The following is a 20,958-nucleotide window of genomic DNA, read 5'->3' as shown; positions in this document are numbered from 1 at the left end:
ACATCTCTTTAAGTTCTAATTCTTGTGATGTTATTTTTATCAGTGTTCACCCTTTGTTTTTGAAGAACAGTACCATCATGGAGTGGTCTTGACTTGTGCACGAGTTGGATTTAAATGAGGCAGAGTGCACAAAGTAATCATCCTGACTCTTACATAGTTATCAAAGTCCAGTAGCAAGACAAAAGTCAGGACTGGCAATTGTCCAGGACGTACTAGACGACCTAGGCATCTTCTATCTCTGATCGAGCTCGAGATGCTCCACAGTGTTTGATTCAGCCCTTTTAATGGCTGTTGGAACAAGTTGTTCTCATCCACCCATTCCTCTTGAGGAAGTATTCACATGCTTGGGGTAGAAATCCCCCTAACTCACCAATAAGTTTGAGGCCCATTATTGTTGTTGTTATTGAATCCTTTCTCAGTTGCATCCAACTCTTTGTGATCCCAATTGGGATTTTCTTGGCAAAGATACTCAAGTGGTTTGCCATTTCCTTCTCCAGCTCATTCTATAGATTAGGAAACTGAGGCAAATGATTTGCCTAGAGTCATATAGCTATGAAATGTCTGAGGCCAGATTTGAACTCATTTTTTTCTCACTTCAAGCTGGGCATTCTATCCACTATGCCACCTAGCTGATCACCTAGCACTGCACCACCTAGCTTGAAGCCCATTGGTTACCTTCAATTTGGTCATCAAAACCTGATGAAATGTTTTTACCAGGGTGTAGTCACTGTTGCCTGCTACAGTTTCTTGGAGCCACAGGTGAGAAATGGGTAAGAAGCGGACACTAAAGGCTTGGCAATCCCTCACACTAGAGGTACTTCCCTGAACACCCCATATATCCCTTATACAATGTGTAAAAATCTCCAGGTTGGGAGATCCACTGAAAGTGGTTATGCCTCCTCACCATCCTTCCTTCTTAGAAGTACTCTGGATCCTTGAAATGATGATAAGATAGAGTTATTCACTCTGGGAACTTATAGGACCTTTAGAAGTCAGCCCTTCTCCTGGTGAAAATAGAACATGACCTGATCCAGGCAGATGGAGGAAATGGGGAAGGTACCAAGAGGGTATAGAAATACTGAGGCAGCAGAGTTGGGCAGTCATCACCTTAGTGCAGAAGTAAGAAAAGTTCTAGATCATCTAAGAATCTAATGGCAGAATAGAGTTATTGACTCTGAGAACCCATGGACCTTTTAGAGATCATGCCATTCCTTTTACTTTTATCACCTGTCTCAGATTCAGATTCAAAAAATAAAACTGAGGCAGCAGCTAGGTGATTCAGTGGATTGAGAGCCATACCCAGAGACAGGAGGTCCTGGATTCAAATATGGCCTCAAACACTTTCTAGCTGGGTGACCCTGGGCAAGTCACTTAATCCCCATTGCCTAGTGCTTACCACTCTTCTGCCTTGGAACCAATACACAATACTGATTCTAAGATGAAAGAAAAGGGTTTAAAAAAATAAGACTAAAAGTCCCAGTCATTATGGAGTAGAGTAGTGATTCCCAAAGTGGGCTCCACCGCCCCCTGGTGGGTGCTGCAGCAATCCAGGGAGGCGGTGATGGCCACAGGTGCATTTGGGGGTGGTAAATAACTGTAAGGAGGCGATGATAGTATGTGACAGGGGGCGCTAAGTAATATTTTTTCTGGAAAGGGGGCGGTAGGCCAAAAAAGTTTGGGAACCACTGGAGTAGAGGGAAAATTATGAAGAGATCTTCACAGGTGTAAGATTGTATTTCTGCCATATTCCAGCTAGAATTAGCTTTTTTCCAAATGAAGTTTGGCCACCTTCTAGGAGGCAAAGGGGAAGGGACTTGAGGAATGCCTCTCCACACACAAGTTTGCTAGAGACCATGCAGTGTTGCTAAGGGCTTCAGTTAAGGGGGAAAGTATTCTGAGGTGGAAGAAGGGAAGACAACTCCTGTTGGGAGGTTGGAGAGAATGAGTGTTACCAAAGGAGACAAGCAAAAGCAACAGCTGGACTCTTAGAGTTCCAAAAAAAACCCCCATCAAGCTAACAGCTTAAAGGGTCTTCTCAAAGAGAGGGAACTAATTGTTCTGAGAAAGAACAAGTTGCTTGTCCTTGAAAGAATGATATAGTAGCTGAGTCAGTGGTACATTAACTGCTGCTTGAGTTTGGGAAATCTGAGCTGTGAGTAGAGTTAAGGTTGATTAGGTGTCTCCTTCAAGTTTGACACCAATCGGTGAGCCTTTAGGAGTGCAGTCACCAAGCTATTTAGGAAGGAGAGAACCTAAAAGATAGAGTAAATAGATGCTTCTATACCAATCAGTATTGAGATTAAGCCTGAAAAACTGAGATTACGTCTCAAAAAAATTTATTGAGGAGAGTCATTGGCCTGGGCAAGTCATTTAACTTCTGTTTGCCTTAATCCACCAGAAAAGGAAATGGCCAACAGTACTTCAACCACTTTACCAAGAAAATTCCAGGAAAAGTATAGTTCACAGGGTCACAAAGAGTGGGACACAACTGAATGACAACAATAACAACAGGAGAGGCACTGAAACAGGCAGTTGAGAGATCATCTAGAAATGGTCAAATGAAGAATAGTCTTGTAGGCATAGCTGGTGATTCCCTGCTCTGGGATAATGAGAAGCTTATTTGTTGTTCTAATGAAAACAAAAGATATCTGTTGTTTCCCTAAGACATATATCTAAGACATAACAGAGAATCTCTCAAGACTTATCAAAACGGATGACAACTTTCCACTTTTGGTAATTCATATAAGATCAAATAATACTACAAAAAGGGAATTTTAAAATATTGTCAAAGACTGCAATGAAACTTGAGACCCTAAGGACACCAGTTGTGTTTTCCTCATTGCTGCCCATTGATGTCAAGGGATGCAGAGGAGAAAATTTGATTTGGGAAATGAATAGCTGTCTAAGTAAGGTGATGCTTGAGAATGAGATTTGGACTTTTGGACCCTGACTGAAAATAGTGGGACAACAGATTTTTGGAGAGAGATGGAGTACACCTAACAAAAATTACCATGAATGTATTTCACAGGTGTTTGTGCCATTATTCTCTTCGTAATTCTAATGAAGAAAGTTTCAGACAAAAGGAGATAGAGGAAGAAGTCTGTCTTTATATATCCTCAAAGCTAGATACCCTAGATCAGCGGTTCTCAAACTTTTTGGTCTACACATAACTTTACACTCTAAAAAATTATCTAGCTTTATTCCCAAAGTGTTTTTCTTTATGTGGATTTTATCTGTTGATATTTGCCATATTACTATATTGTAATGACCATATAACATATTAGTATCATTATGAATATAGTTTTCACCCCATAGATCTCTTGAAAGTATATTGGAAGCCCTGGTGTGTCTATAGACTTTGTAAATATTTATTTTTTTAAACCCTTACCTTCTGTCTTAGAATGGATACTAATTATCCATTTCAAGACAAAAGAATGGCAAGGGCTAGGCAATTGGAGTTAAGTGACTTGCCCAGGGTCAACCAGCTAGGAACTGTCTGAGGCCAAATTTGAATCCAAGACCTTCTGTCTCCAGGCATGGCTCTTTATCCACTGAGCTAACTACCTATTGTACATATTTATTTGCTTTCTTTTACTGCCAGTAGATTATGAGTTTCTTAAGGGCAGGAACTATCTTTTGCCTTTTTAAAAAAAATTCCAAGCATTTAGCACAAGGTCCAGGACATAGTAGACCCTTAACAGATGCTTATTCACTGACTGACTGGATGACCATTTGAGAACCACTGCCATGGAGAGTAGCTACCATGAAGAAAGAATAATCATTGTTACACACATTGGTGCAGAGAAGGTGAAAGCCAATAAAGGAGCTAGTAGGAAAAGCCCAACCTCAAAGAAAATATAGGCATTAAGCAATTGGGCCCTAAAAAGTATCATGGGATTTGTTAGGATGAAATCTAGAATAATGAAACCAAGGAAATGCTAGGTAAACAAGATTGAAGGGAGAGTTGGGGAAGGGAAGCGAATATTAAGAATGCATAGTCTCATGAGGAAACCAAGGGGCTTGAAGAAGGAAGCATGGTGGAGATCATTGGAATAAAGGTCAATGGAGAGAGGCAGAAGTGATTTTGTCATTAACACATACCACAGTTCTCCTACACAGAACTAGGAAATTGATGAAAAGTTTTTGATTGAGTAATGATGGGAGACTTCAATTATCCAAACATCTACTGGAGCTCTCCTTTTGGCAAAATGAGCTCTCTCTGGGCAGAACTTTTTGGCTTGCTTTAGTGATAATTTCATCCTTCCAAAGGTAGAAGAACCAACAAAGGAAATTTAATTATGAATGTAGTTCTTACTAAAACGGAAGGTTTGTCTTCTGGGAAAGAAATGATAGGTATCTAGAGGACAAGTGATTGTTTCTTCCTGGAATTGGTGATGAAGGAAAGGAAATCTAGGAAGAGTCTGGCATTCACACTATATATATATAGAGAGAGACATATAGATATTTAAAACAGTTCAGAGGAAGGATAAATAGTATCCTTTATTCTAAAATTTTATAAAAGACCATTCCAGGAGAGATAGGAGATATTAAAAAATTAAATTTCAATGATACAAAGAGAAAGAATACCAATCAAAGCTAAAAAAATGAAATTTGTCTGAAGAGACCCACATGGATGTACTGGGAACATACTGATCAACTTATTATATAGACTCCCATCTCTAGGCCTGGTTCTCTATCCATTGAACAACATATCTGCCCTTGTCTCTGTTTTCTCCACTATGGAGAATGGTCTTTGCACTAGAAATAATAGGAAAAAAGTGGTAGATAGAGAACTGATAAGCAAGGAAATAATAAGAAAGTCCTTTGAAGGATCCGAATCACTTTCTCTCGATGAACTGTGCCCTTGGGTCTTAAAGGAAGAACAGATGTGATTCTGGTCACTGTCAATAATATTTGAAAGGTCATGGAAAACAAGAGAAAAGCCACATAATTGGAAAAAGGGAAAATATCCTTCTTTTCATAAAAAGAGAAGAGGACAGTGTCTGCAAACTATAGGTCAGCAAGTCTGACTTTGTAAACTGGGGACATTCATTAAAAAGATGATTTGTGAAAATTTAGGAAGGGAAACAGTGGTTACAAAGAGCCAGCACCACTTCATCAAGAAGAGTTTCAAACTCTCTTTGCTTTATTTATTAACTCCTTCACTTATGGCAAGAGGTCATGCTTACAGATGAGGGCATTGGGGGCCTTCTCCATTCTGATGCCAAGTAGTCCCAAGAAATGGATCTTGATGCTTGGCTTTTGCTTTTGATCATCTTTACTTTTTAGATGGAGGTAACTGGTATCTCTGACCTTGGGAGTTTAAAAGATCAGGAGAGGAATGCACTGGCAACCCAACATTCTAGAGTTTAAGTTTCAAAACCAGTGCAACATCAAGGCCTCAAGGAACAAGGGGTGACCTTCAGGAGTGACCTTCTGGACCCAGGTCAGCATAAATCGAGACAAAGACTCAGCTGGCAGTGATGCTACCTTTGGACATGGACTTGGTGGAACCAATAAGTAGGAACTGAACTAAGTTAAGACTATTTCTCCAGAGACCAAGGTAGAATGGGGAAGAACATCCCCCTACAGTGTTGGGGGGAAGTGTTTAATACACTTGTTCTTGCTATGTCTTTGAAGTCTACATTTTTTTAAAAAAATCCTTATATTCTATCTTAGAATTGAAACTAAGTATTAGTTCCAAGGCAAAAAAAAAGAAGTAAAGGCTAGGTAATAGGTATGACTTTAAGTGACTTGCCCAGGGTCACACATCTAAGAAGTGTCTAAGGCCACATATGAACCCAGGACCTCCTGACTTCAGGCCTGGCACTCTATCCACTATCCTACCTACTAGCTGCCCCTAAGTCAATATGCTTTTGCAAGGTAAAAAATAAAATGAGTCATGACAGATTAACCTCATTTTTTTTTTTAGTCAAGATTATTACACTAGTAGATAAAGGGATTAATGTAAATCAGAAGTGTCAAACACCATCCACAACACTCCCAAATATGACCTGAACTATATTAAAATATGATTGGGAACTATTTAACAAAATCAATAAAAATGCAATAGAACACGGATAATGCTAATATGTAGTTTTCTGAGCCAATATGCAGTCTGCTGGGATTCTTATCTAAGGTTTAGTAGCCCCCATTCTATTTGAGTTTGACACCACTGGTGTAGATAAGAGTCTTCCCAGATTTTCACAAAGCTTTTGATAAAGTATCTCATACTATTCTTGTAGAGAAGATGGGGCAATGTGAGCTAGATAATAATATAATAGATGGATTCAGGACCAGACTCACAGAATAGTAATTCTTAATGGTTTGATTTCATCATGGCAGGAAACTCCTACTGAAATATAACAAAAATCTTGCTTGGCTATTTCCTGTTTAACTTTTTTTTTTTTTTTTTTATCAATGACTTGGATAAAAGCATTGGGTTACTTATCAGATTTGTGGATGACATACAAATGGGAGGGTTAACTAACACTGGAGGTGGCATAGTCAGGACCCAAAAGGCTCTTCGAAGACTAGAGCATGGAGTTTAATCAAACAAGTCGAAATTGAATAGATATGAATGCAAAATCTTACACTAAGAAACAAAAAGGAAGCGCCCCAAAAATAAAATGTGGGAGGTGTGATTAGGTAATAGTTTGCCTGGGAAAGGGAAACAAGACAAAACCTGAGGGCTTTATTTGGGCCCACTATGCAGAATGGAAGCCAAAAGAACTAATATTATCCTTTTTTTAAACCCTTACCTTTTGTCTTAGCATCATTTCTAAGACAGAAGAATGGTAAGGGCTAGGCATTTGGGGTTGAGTGACTTGTCCAGGATCACCCAGCTAGGAAGTGTTTGAGGCTATATTTGAACCCAGGTCCTTCTGACTCCAGACTTGGCATTCTATCTACTGTGCTATTTAGCTGTGTCAGAATTAATATTATCTTGGGGGCAGCTGGGTAGCTCAGTGGATTGAGAGCCAGACCTAGAGATGGGAGGTCTGAGGTTCAAATCTGACTTCAGACACTTCCCAGTTGTATGACCCTGGGCAAGTCACTTGACCCCCATTGCCTACCCTTACCACTCTTCTGCCTTGGAACTAATACACAGTATTGACTCCAAGACGGAAGGTAAGGGTTTAAAAAAAAGAATTAATATTATCTTGAAGCTACATTTAGAGAAGCACAGTTTTCCTGAATAAGAAGGTAACAATCCCTCATTGTTCTCCCCCTGTAGTAATGTGCTGAATGGGTGTTTGATTCCATTTTGGAGCACCACAGTTTAAGGTGGACATTGCTAAGATGGAGAGTGCCAAGAGGAGAGCAGCTAGGACTAAGCCTTGAATCCATATCTCATCAAGGTCAGCTGAAGGAATTGGAGCGTTCAGTCAAGAGGAGAGGAGAATCATGGGGAATCTGAGAATGTTATTCAAGTAGTTGAAGAGCTGTCTTTTGACATAGGGATTAGACGTGTTCTGCCAAAGGGCAGAATCAGAAGAAATGGGTAAAAGTTGTAAAGAGGCTGATTTTGGCTTGATGTCAGGAAAATTTTCATGACATTAGAGTTGTCCATAAGTGGAATGGGGAGCCTTGGGAGGTGGTAGTTTTCCCCTCCTTGGAAGCCTTTAAACAGATTGTGGGACACCTGGGTGGCTCAGTGGATAGAGAGCCAGGCCTAGAGAAAGGAGGTCTTGGGCTCAAACGTGGCTTCAGATGCTTCTTTGCTGCATGACTCTGGGCAAATCAGCTCTGCCTTGGAACCAATAGACAATATTGATTCTAAAGCAGAACATGAGGGTTTAAAAACAAAAACAGAGAGTTGGATGATCACTTATTGGGTGTGTTGTCATGAGGATGGATTTGGGGTATGGGTGGGTAGCTGACATCCATTTTAGCTTCCCAGTTCTTTGATTGTGTTGAGGGTAGGAGGGATGGCAATAGCTTTGGTATAGAGCTGAGGAGTAGTTATTTCAGGGACCCAGACATCCGCCTTCTCCCTCTCCTTGGTATCCAGTTAAGATACTCTACCAGCTCTCATCTCCTTCAAAGGCTGAATGGTTGACAGTCAACTCAAATGGAAATAGTGTAGGCTAGGGTGGGGATCATTGGCTTCTGCCCTGAGATTTTCTCTGACTTAATGTCAAAGCTATAATACATGTGGGGCACATCCAGTAGGGGTAGGGTGGCTAGTGACTAGATTTACACAGGGAGAGAAGTGCTAAATCCAAGCAACCATGGAGATGTGGTCTGAATAAGGTAATCCAGGGCCCCATCCATGATGAGAGGACTTGGGGAAGAAAAGTATTCCCTCTCTCCCTGCTCTCCTCCCAACACCCACAGAGAAGAAGGACACTTCTCCATGATGGTATCATGGGCAAATCCCAGTTTGCTCTGTTTGCTATGAGGTCTTATAATTGGCTTGAATAACCAAGCATTTTCATTGTTTTCCTGTTTCTTTATAAGTTGTTTCTCCCACTTGTAACACTTTCATGGAATGATAGTTAATGTTATTCTAAAGTGCTATATTGAAATCACTTATTGCAAGTAAGCCTTGTAGCCAAAGTTGTTAGGAAACAAGCCATCTCTTCTCTTCTTCCCTTTCATGATTTAACTGCCCAGATGAGGAATCGCTGTCCTTAAAGTCTACCATTAATGAAAGTTTCATCTGCTACGTTTCAGAGAATATTGAAGCAGTTATTGCATTAATAATTAATAGGGTACATGCTAGAACACATCAAAATTTAAGTAATGTCCCTGCTTTGAGCAGGGCATGGGCTTGTAGTGTGTTTTCAGAGTAAGGATGGGCTATGCTGAGTCATTCAATTTCTTTCCCTCAAAACTGCCTTCGATGAGGGGTGTACATCTGCCAGAAGGCTGGCCAAGGTCTTCTGTGGTCACAGAAGAAAATTCTCTCTTCATGTGAAAGGAACTCTAATTCATTATCAAGTAAACAATGAACTAATGTCAAAAGAAAACAGCCATATCTTCTAAATGATAGGACCTAGGCAATTAGGCAGCACAATGAATGGAGTGCTGATCTTGGAATCAAGAAGATCTGAGTTTGAACCCAGCCTCAGACACTCTCTCAGCCTCAGTTTCCTCATTTGTAAAATGGGGATAATACAATAAATATTATTATTAATAATTCCTGACAGTGTTGTTATAAAAATCAAATAGTAAATTTAAAGTACTTTGCAAACTTTTTATGCGATATATCAGTGATTCCCAAAGTGGGCACTACCACCCCCTGGTGGGTGCTGCAGTGATCCAGGGGAGCGATGATGACCACAGGTGCATTTATCTTTCCTATTAATTGCTATTAAAATAAAAAAAAATAATTTCCAGGGGGCTAAGTAATATTTTTTCTGGAAAGGGGGCGGTAGGCCAAAAAAGTTTGGGAACCACTGCTATATATATATATATATATATATATATATATATATATATGCATATATATGCATATATATATGCAAGCAATTATTATTCTGATGCTAGAAGGGTCTTTGGAGATAATGTCAGCAATTCCTCTCATTTTGCAGATGAGAAAGAAAAGATATCATGCAATTTGTCCAAAGTCACACAAATATTGGCTAACAAGAAAAAAGGTGATCTGCGGGTTTGCATAGGTTTCAAGACACGGCAAGATAGAAAGAACGTTGTAATGAAAGTTAGGAAACCTGGGTTCTGCTGCTTACTAATGATGTGACCTTAGGCAAGTCATCTAATTTCTCTGAACCTAGGAATTCTCCCCTACAGAATAGGCCGGGCGAACTATGAGCCATGGAAGTGAGAGTTCCACTGTCCTCTTCCTTGGTCAGCCAATTAGGAATACTGTGTCCAGTTCTGGGTGTAAACTTTTAGGAAGGATAAGACAGAATGCTCCAATATAAGGATGACTATGATGGGAAGGAAACAAAAAGATTCTGTCATATGAACAGTAGTTGAAATAATATTTAATATGGATAGGAGAAATGAAATTAAGCTGTCTAAAAGTGGAATGGGCTGCCTTGGGAAATAGATCAATCACTATTGCCATTTACCACCAGCAGCAGCAGCAACTGCAGAACAATGAGCAGCAGATCAGAGCTCTGGGAGTGGCAGCACACTGCCTCCCACTTCCAAGATCACTGGTTCTCCTTCCAGCTCAGCCTCTGGAGCCATCATTCCAGGAAACAATCCCCATAAAGATGTGACCTGGCAACTGCTTCTCTGAGTGCTGTATCCATAGCTCTTGAGGACCCAGAAGAGAAAATTCTCAACACCAACATCCTTGACACTCTGAAATGGTTCAACACCAGAAACTGATATGATTTTATCAGTGAAAATGACATTAAAGAAGATGAATTACCATCTGTTTTGTCACTGAGGACCATGGAACTTTTCCTTCTAACAGCTTAAACCTTCTTTAAGTATTAACTACCTGAATTAAAATGCTACTACCTTAAGAGTATAGACTGTCTTTGTCTGCTTTTTGATCCAGCCATACCACTGCTGGGTTTGTACCTCAAAGAGATAATAGGAAAAAAGACTTGTACAAAAATATTTATAGCTGTGCTCTTTGTGGTGGCAAAAAATTGGAAAATATGGGGATGTCCTTCAATTGGGGAATGGCTGAACAAATTGTGGTATCTGTTGGTGATGGAATACTATTGTGCTCAAAGGAATAATGAACTGGAGGAATTCCATGTGAACTGGAATGGCGTCCAGGAATTGATGCAGAGTGAAAGGAGTAGAGCCAGAAGAATGTTGTGTTTACACTGTGGTAAAATAGAATGTAATGGACTTCTGTACTAGCAATGCAATGATCCAGGACAATTCTGAGGGACTTATGAGAAAGAACGCCATCTACAACCAGAGAAAGAACCGTGGGAGTAGAAACACAGAAGAAAAACAACTGCTTGATCACATGGGTCGATGGGGACATGGTTGGGGATATTGACTCTAAATGATCACCCTAATGCAAATATCAATAATGTGGAAATAGGTCTTGATCAATGACACATGTAAAACCCACTGGAATTGTGCATTGGCTATGGGAGGGGGTTGGGAGAAGGGGAGGGAAAGAACATGAATCTTATTACCATGGGAAAATATTCTAAATTAATTAATTAAATAAAATGTTAAAAAAAGTATAGATTTATTTTTCTTTTGTATCCCTAGCACTTAACAGTGCTTTGCACATAGCGAGCACTTAAAAATGCTTTTTTATCCATCTATTTATTCATCTCTTCATTTATTAATTCATTCATAAATCTATTCATCTATCCATCCATCCATTTATTTCTTCATTTTGGTTTTCTCTTCACCACGGGTCTTCAAACCAAAGCTGGATAGCCACTTGTTACTTTACAGAGGAGGTTCTTGACCACTGGTTAGGTATGTTGGGGGAGATAATTTTTGAATATAGGTTGTATTAGATGACTTATAAGGTCTCTTTTAATTCTTAACTAGGCTCAGAGTGAGTCTAGACTAGAAAGATGATCTAGATGTTCCCTTCCAAGGCTGATATTCTAGAACTCTATGGGAGGAAGAATTTCTTTCCTCCTCTCCATCTAAATTCACCTGCCTGGGGATCTAGGACTATTCAAATGGAAAAAAAAACAGTTATAAATCAGGCAATAGCATACATAGATAAGCAATGGGTTACTTCTCCCCACCTCCCATCCACCCCTATCTCACTCTAGCTTTGCCTCTACTTAGAGACTTTTATCACCTTTCTAGCTGCACAAGAGCTTGCCTATTTGAAGGTATTGTATATGTGACCACCGCCACCCAAAGATATTGTCACAGAGATGTAGAAGGACCAAAAGTTAGGAACACGTGGGTTGTGGCAGCTAGGTAGCCCACTGGATAGAGCTTTAGGCCTAGAGTCAAGAGGACCTGGGTTCAAATTTAACTTCAGACACTTCTAGTTGTATGACCCTGGGCAAGTCACTTAATGACAATTACCTAGCTTTGACATTCTTCAGGCTTAGAATTTATATTAAGACAGAAGGTGGAGGCAGTTGGGTGGCTCAATGGATTGAGAGCCAAGCCTAGAGACAGGAGGTCCTAGTTTGAAATCTGACCTCAGACACTACCCAGCTGTGTGACCCTGGGCAAGTCACTTGACCCCCATTGCCTAGCCCTTACCACTCTTCTGCCTTGAAGCCAATACACAGTATTGACTCCAAGATGGAAGGTAAGGGTTTAAAAAAAAAAAAGACAGAAGGTAAGGGTTTAAAAAAGAAGGGAAGACATGACCACCAAAATGCTACAAATCTTTCCAATTTCTAATACAATCAAGAAGATAACATTTCTAAAAAAATTAAAATTATTTAAAAAATAATAAAAGTAAAAAAAATACAATCAAGAAGATAACTTTTCTAAAAAATAAAAATTATTTAAAAAATAAAAAATAATAAAAGTGAAAAAATACAATCAAGAGATTTTTTAAAAAACCTGTCTTAGGCTCAATACTGTGTATTGGTTCTAAGGCAGTAGAACAGTAAGGGCTAGGCAGTGGGACTAAGTGACTTGCTCAGGGTCACACAGCTAGGATGTGTCTAAGGCCAGATTTGAATTCAGGACATCCTGTCTCTAGACCTGGCTCTCCCTCCATTGAGCCACTTAGTTGGTCCCAGAATCAAGAGATTTTTGATGAGAAGACAGTCAGCCATATGGATAGATGGAGGAGGATCCCCAAATTAAAGGATCATAGATTTATGGTGGAAAGAACCTTTCACAAATGAGAATGCTGAGGTCTAGACAGCGGGGAAGAACACTACTTGACGTTCATATTGGTCAGCATCCATGTCATACACACACACACACACACACACACACACACACACACACACACACAGTTTGTTGTAATGACTAGCAACACTTGCTTGCCTGATAGCATTCACCAGTGGAAGCCAGCTGAGGCAAAGAGATCAGATGCAGAGACACAGGTGGACGTGGGCTGGCCAGGGAACCGAGAGGAGATCAGGCCAAAATAGCAGATGTGCAGTTGATGAGACCCACGACATGGCCTGGAAGCCACAGCCCCTCTGATTTCCTTCCCTTTCCAGGGAACATTGTCCCAGGGGAATCCTAATGCCTTTTTATCCTTCCTCCAATAATTCATTTCCCATTCTTTCTCCAATTCCTGGGAGGAGAGACTTGAGGGGGAAGCTAATCTTTGCTCACCCTACCTCCTATAGCTATTGCAACCTGCATTTGGAAAACATATTTCTTTCAAAGCTTATTTGCATTTCTATACCTTTGGAGAATGCTATTAAACTGCATGGCCATTTAGCAGGTTTCTGAGTACACACTTTGAGACTGAACAAGACTGCAATTAACCCAAAAGGGAAAATAGATTTTCTCCAAGAGGACTATGGTAGGTTATAATGAGCTCATGAAAGAGGATCCGAAATTTGAGTAATATTCAGATTATACCCTCAAATTCCTTGTGGATTTTCCCTTAAGTTGTAAGTCAATCCACCAACTAGTACGTATTACATGCCTACTATGTGCTGGGCACCATACTAGGCACTGGGATACAAAGGAAAAAAATCTTGCCCTGGGAAAAGCTTATATTCTCTCAAGGGTGAAAACATGTACATGTATAATTATACATAGAATAAATCTATGGAGAACAAATTTAAAATAAATACAATAATAAAAGGAGAGGAGTAGCTATTGGAGGAGATCAGATAAAACTTCATAAATCTTGAAGCAAGGGATTCTGGGAATCATAGAATGTGAGAGTCATAAGAGTTCTCAGCAGTCACCTAGTCCCATCTCTAGATGAAAGGAATGTCCAATAAAATATACCTGAGAAGTAACCATCCGCCTTTTGCTTCAAGACCTCCAAGAAGGTCTTCTTTTCATTTGGGATCAAAAGGGTCACACTTTTCTGGAATAGGAGGGAATTCCAGGACTTCTTTGGAGTATTTACCATATGGCTTTTATCAATCAACACTATGGGTTGGCCACCACCTGCCCAAGGCATTCAACCTTGTTCTGGACCCTATGCCTGGGGAAAGGAGGTAGAATCAAAGAAATGGAAGAAACAATTGGCAGGTAGGTGGCACCAAGGATTTTGGAGCTGGGACAGACCTGAGTTCAAATTTGGTTTCAGACACTTACCAGTTTTGTAACTCTGGGCAAGTCACTTAATCTATGTTTGCTCCAGTTTCTTCATCTGTAAAATGGGGATAAATAATAGCACTTACTTCTCAGAGTTGTGAGAATCAAATGAGATTACATTTATAAAGCACTTAGCACAGTGCTTGGCACATAGGAGATGCTGAATAAGTGTTAGCTATTATTACTCACAAAGAGAAGTTATAATCCAGTTGAGCTCACGGTCAGTAAATGATTCAGCCAGAATTGTTCAAAAATAGAACAGGCTATAGGGTAAGGTAGTGAGTTCCCAAGTATTCAGTGATGAGTATTGAAAAGGTTGATGACTGAAGGGACGAATCTCAGATTGGATGGGACTTCCAACTAAATGACTTCTAAGCTCCCTTCTAACTCAAAGATTCTGCCATTATGTGAGCAAGTTCATGCTCCCAGCTGAACAAGGGTTCCAAGTACCTTGAGTGCAACATGGCAAAATAGATATAATAAAACATAGATAACATTACATTTTAAAACTAAGTCAATAGACAGCTTAAGGAGGTTTTTCTTTTTAAATTTAAACCCTCACAAATAAACAATACTGTGTATTGGTTCCAAGGCAGAAGAGCAGTAAGGGCTAGGCAATGGAGTTAAGTGACTTGACCAGGGTCACACGTGTCTGAGGCCAGATTTGAATCCAGGACCTCCCATCTCTAGGAATGGAGATTCTTATATAAGGTTTAGTGTCTCCTTTCTGCTTGGCATTTGGAATGAAAAGTAGATAGAGTGTCAGACCTGGAGTGAGGAAAACTCATCTTTCTGAGTTCAAATCTGGCCTCAGACACTTACTGGCTATGTGACCCTGGGAAAAATCACTTACCTCCATTTGCCTCATCTGTAAAATGAGCTAAAGAAGGAAATGGCAAACCATTTTAGTATCGTTGCCAAGAAAATCCCAGATCAAGTCATGAAGAGTCAGACACAACTAAGCAACAATAAAATTTCTATTTGAGTTTGACACTGATGCAGTAGAGTGTGAGATCCTTGGGGACACAGTTTGTTTTGTTTGCCATCCCTTTTATCCCCAGCACCCATCACAGTGACTTACAAAGAATAGGTGCTTAACAAAGAATAGGAGGGGTGGGGAAGAGTAGTTTGGACCCCTTTTTGGGGGTTTTCTTGGCAAAGACACTGGACTGGTTTGCCAAAAAAATTGAAGCAAACAGGGTAAAGTGACGCCAGAGTTCCACAGCTAGTAAGTGTCTGAGGCAGGATTTGAAGTCAGGTTTCTTGACTCTAGACCTGGGATTCTATCCACTGTACACATTGGTGAGTTAATAAATGATTTGTATTGGAACTCAGACCTCATACCTCCTAGCCTAGTGTTCTTTCTATGACACGAAGATGCATTTTTTTTTGGCTCCCAAGATTCCAGATGTTTCGAGCTACGGCACACAAGGACAAAGGTAGCATCCATGGGGATATGCCCACCGAAGGACAGACTCCCTACTCTCATGGAGCAAAGGGACTCAGTTAGAAGAATCAGAGCAGGTAATATGTTGACAGGAAGAGAATGGAAAATTCCCTTGAGAGAGCCGGCTAAGTAGTTAGAGAAGGGGAGTTGGATGAGGAGAACAATTTAGGAAAAACCTGGATTTTTGTCTTCAGTTTTAGGTACCATTTTCGGAAGGCACCCAGAAGGATTCATTCACAGCTAAACTCCTGAAAGGGGTAAATCGTTGTTGTTCAATCATTTTAGCTGTGCATGACTCTCTGTGACTGTTTGGGGTTTTCTTGACAAAGATACTGGAGTGGGTCACCATTTCCTTTTCCAGCTCATTTTACAGATGAGGAAACTGAGGCAAACATGGTTAAATGACTTGTCCAGGGTCACCCAGCTAATGAGGGTCTGAAGTCATTTGACTTCAGGAAGATGAGTCTCCCTGATTTCAGACCCAACATTCTATCCCTGCTGCCTCAGTAAATATCTACCCACAGGTAGGATGAAAACCCGACCTTTTTGTTGCCAAGTTCGGGTCCTTTGCATTTTCCATGTTGCCTCCACTTCTTCTCTCTTGGTTTCGGGAGAGAAAGAGAGAAATATATCTGCATCTACACATCTTTGGTGACAGTAACTCATCCTCTTGGAAGAGAGGAATGGAAGGGGACAGCAATCCAAGGCTTACAGAGTCAGTAGGAGGCAGCCCAGGGGATAATTTTCTTCTGTTTAGGACTGACTAGTAGTGGCACCAGCCAGGTTTCCTAATGTAGGGATGGTGGAGCCAAGTATAATGTGCTGCTTCCAGCCTTCCCAACCCCTCCCCCAGCAGCCCAGAAAAAAATTCCCCAAAACAAAAAACAGGTGTTGCCCATTAACGAGATGGAAACACTAATCTGAGGGAAACTGCTCAACCATTAAGGACCTGACACTGCTGCGATTTTGACAAATAAGGCACAAATGGAGGAGGTGCCAGGAGCCCTGGCAGCCGAGTTGCAGCTGTTGGCACAAATGAGAAGGCAGGAGAGGAAGCCGGGGATCTGGTGAGGGCTGGGGCTGTCCAGAAAGGCCTGGTTCAAGGTAGGGCTTCCAAGGCACTGCTGACTCCCCAACAGGCACTGCTTTTCTCAGGCCTTCAAAGGAAAGGCTGGGTCCCAAGATACCCTTGAGACTTAGGCCTGGGCATCTGGGGCCCCACTGGCCCTCTGGGGCGTTGACTTCAGCATTGGAAATATGAATCCTTCCTACTTTCAGTGAACTTGACAGGAGAGGAGATCTGTGAACCTGTTTTTAAAGTATTTTGATAATATTTCAATATAATTATTTCCCTTTGCAATCTTTTGTGTTTTTGCTTTATGACTTTAAAAACATTATCTTTTTTTTTAAATCCTTACTTTCCACATTAGAACCAATATTGAAGATAGAAGAGTGGTAAGGGCTAGGTAATAGGGGTTAAGTGACTTGCCCAGAGTCACACAGCTAGGAAGTGTCTAAGGCCAGATTTGAACCCAGGACCTCCCATCTCTAGGCTTGACTTTCAATCCACTGGGCCACCCAGTTTCCCCAAAAACATTATCTTGAGAGTAGGTCTTGTTGGCTCCATCAGTCTACCAAAGGAAGGGGTCCATAACACAGACAAAAAAGGTTAAGGATAGGGAAACTAGGCGAATCTGTGGATTGAGAGCCAGGCCTAGAGATGGGAATTCCTGAGTTCAAATGTGGCCTTAGATACTTCCTACCTGTTTGACAAGTCACTTAACTACCATTGCCTAGCCTTTACAGCTCATCTGCCTCAGAACCAATGCACAGTAATGATTCTAAGATGGAAGGTAAGGGTTAAAAGAGGTTAAATAAACATCCTTATTCTTTGGTTGCTTAGTTGTGTCAGACTTTTCATTGATCTCATTTGAGGGTTTCTTGGTGGAGGTATTGGAGTAGTTTGTTGTTTCCTTCTCCAGTTCATTTTTCAGATGAGGAAACTGAGGCAAACAGGGTTAAGTGACTTGCACAGGGTCACAGAGCTAAGAAGTGTTTTTGGTCAAATTCAAATTCAAAAAGATGAATCTTCCTGACTTCAGGTCTGACACTCTATCTATTCGTGCCACCTGCCTATCTTTGTTCTAGACTCTGATTTTAAAGTTTTCTAGAGGATTTAAAAAATTTAATTAATTTTTAACGTTCATTTGGAAATATTTTTTGAGTTCCAAATTCTCTCCTCTCCCATCCCCCACTCATCAAGTAGTTTTTAAGATTCCTTCTGGTCACTGCTGAAAGTTTAAAAGATGCAAATTTGCATTTTACTTGCATACTATTCATTGAATGTCAGAATGCCCTGAAATTCCTTCTCCTAGAGCTTTTTCTCTACATTTCTTTCAGTATATGCTTGTTGGATCAGGCTGAGCCAACTTGGCAAGAAGGGCTGTGCCTCAGGTGTGCCCAGGATACTTCCTGAGGCACTGTGACTGTGACATCCTCTTCCTCAAGCCTTCTGTGCCCCATACTTCTTGTTCAACCATTTCAGTCAAACCCAACTCTTCATGCTCCCATTTGGGGTTTTCTTGGCAAAGATACTGGAGTGGGTTTGCCATTTCCTTTTCCAGCTCATTTGAAAGATGAGGAACTGAGGCTTAAGTGACTTGCCTAGGGTCACACAGCTAGTAAAGTGTCGGAGGCCAATTTTGAACTAAAAAAGATGAGAGGCAGAAAAGCTGGCAGTGGAAAATGAGGGGGCGGGAAATGGGTGGGTGCACTATTTTTTGAAAACAAGGCTCAGAAAGGGAACTACTCTAGACTGGCACTATCTCCAGGGCACCAAAAGCAAGAAATGTGTCTCAAATTCCAATGTTTTAACCTCATTCTTATGCTAGAGGCAGAATGTTATGATGGAAAGAGCACTATGTTTGGGGTCAGAAGACCTGGGTTCAAATTTGACCTTTGACAATTCCTATTTCTTCAAACCCTTCCTCCTTTGTAAAATGAGGGCTAGATGACCTTTAAAGCCCCTTTCAGCTCCAGACCTACAATCACTTATTGTACATAATGTGTTGTATATCTTAGCTTTCTGTGACTGTACCTTATTCCTTTCTTAAACTGTAAGTCCTATAAGAACAGGGGCTGGACTTATCTAAACTTAATATTGGTAAAACCCAGTGGAAATGCCTGTCAGCTATGAGTGGGGGGTGGTGGTTTTGGGGGAGGGAAAAAAATGAATCATGTAAACATGGAAAAATTTTCTAAAAAATAAAAAAATGAATTAAAAAATCAATATGTGTGTATAGACTTTGCATATGTGTATTTTCATATATTTAACACTTATTGTTATATAAAAACAACTCAATAAAACACATTTAAAAATAAAAAATAAACTTAACATCCCTCTCATGCCTAGTACAACATGGACGCGCAGCAGGTACTTTAAAAATATTGTTATTTATTTATTTTTTTGTTTGTATTCATGTTGTGGTGGTGTCAAAATCCAAGCTTCTATAGAAAATTGTTTCCCATCTCCCTTAATTCTAGTGCCTTCCTTCTGTTGATTATTTCCAATTTTTCTTGTTTATATAACTTGTTTATAGAACCAAATATATCTTGTTTATATATAGTTTTATGTGTATTGTGCCCTCTCTCTCCAGTAGACTATGAGCTCCTTGAGAGCAGAGCTGGTCTTTTGACTTTCTTTGAATCCCCAGTATTTAGTACTATGCCTGCAGGGAGTATAGTGGACAATTAATAAATGTTCATTGATTGACCGTATTGTACGAACCCAATCAGAGAGCCTGGATAGGATGTGGAGATGGGTAAGGAGAAAACAATGGTCCTAGTTTATGGCATCAGAAGACAGTTTCTCAGTTTTGCTTAGAGATTCTCGACCCTACTTTGGATGGAGGTCTTTCTTGTGATTTAACTTATGGGAAGAAGGAGATAAAAAGAGGACCCCATCCTTCTGAACTTAAGTAGACCACTTGATCGGGGGAACAACCCTCTTGGAGAAGGGGCCCTCCTTCCACGCCAACCAATTGCCACTGTTGGTCAGTTAAAGCCATGATTTTCGGGAATAGTTGTATACTTTTACTGGGACTCCCATACCACCAGTCCTACTTACAGCCTGGCCTCTGCCACCATCCTTCACCCAGAAAAGTATTTCCTTTGAAAAGGAGGACTAGCAACTGTCCCTGGAGATGCTGCAGCCCCTTCTTTCTCAGCGGCCACAGCTACTAAAGACCAGGAAAAAATAAATTCACCATCAAAGTCCTTGGCACCCTCAAGTGGCTCAATGGATATGGTTTTATCCACAGAAATGAGACACTGGAAGGTGTGTTACCATCTGATTTGCCCCTGCACCTTAAGGACTTCTGGCCCTTTCCATCCTACTTGCAGCTAAGACCAGAATATGTCATGTTCCTCTTCTAGAATGTGAGTTTTTGAGAGTCTGGACTCTTTTGTTTTTCTATTTGTATCCCTAGCTTCTTCTAGCAGAATGTTTTGCACATATTAAATTGTTAATAAATTATTTTCATTCTTTTTTCATTCATTCATTCACTTATTGCCTGATCTCTTACCTTGATCAATTTCTTTCCCCAACAGAGAAAACAGAGAAGGGAAAAACTTTCAAACCACAAAAGGGTCTCACTACAAAAGGACTGATTTTTTTGCTTTGAGACAAGCTTGAAATTGCTTCTTCAGATCCTCTGGTTACCCTGACACATGTGGCCCCCTCCAACCCCAGATATATATTTTTTTCTTCCCAATAGTGGTTATCTTGCCTCAAACAGAATGGCTCTATCACACAAAGGTTTGCAGCTGTCTCAACTTCACAATAGAGAGGATTGGGTCCCAACAAATACCCTGATGCAAACGGTGTCAGAAAGAAAGACAGACAGGAGCAGACCCAGGAGGAGCAAAGAAGGGAGGGAGAGAAGGAGAGAGGGAGGGGAGGGAGGCTGTCATCAGGCATCTTTGGCTAACACATAAGAGAGCTGGGTATCAGGGAGGGAGGATGGGGAACGGGAAGTGTGGGGCTGCCGGCTGGGTCTGAGGACCAGTTCTATGAATGATCTGGAGATGACACAGCTAAAAAAGCATTGCCTAAAGGCCGGGGAAGGTAAATGCCACTTCTGGGCCCATGCTGCTTCCCAGACTGAGAATAAGATAATGAATTATTACCCCAGGAAATGAAACTGCTAATAAATTCAAAAGCAAAGCTGGGGAAGGTCAAAACTCCATTTTTAAAAGGGAGCTAGTGATTTATAAAGTGCTTTCTCGTTCCTTCTCTCTTTGGGTTCTGCTGGCTCACTTCTGTTTCTCTACACCTTCTCTCTCTCTCTCTCTCTCTCTCTCTCTCTCTCTCTCTCTCTCTCTCTCTCTCTCTC

This window comes from Gracilinanus agilis, chromosome 4 (assembly GCF_016433145.1).
Source record: "Gracilinanus agilis isolate LMUSP501 chromosome 4, AgileGrace, whole genome shotgun sequence".
Lineage (NCBI taxonomy): Eukaryota > Metazoa > Chordata > Mammalia > Didelphimorphia > Didelphidae > Gracilinanus > Gracilinanus agilis.
The sequence above is the reverse complement of the archived record's forward strand: the minus strand, read 5'-3'. Positions refer to the sequence as shown.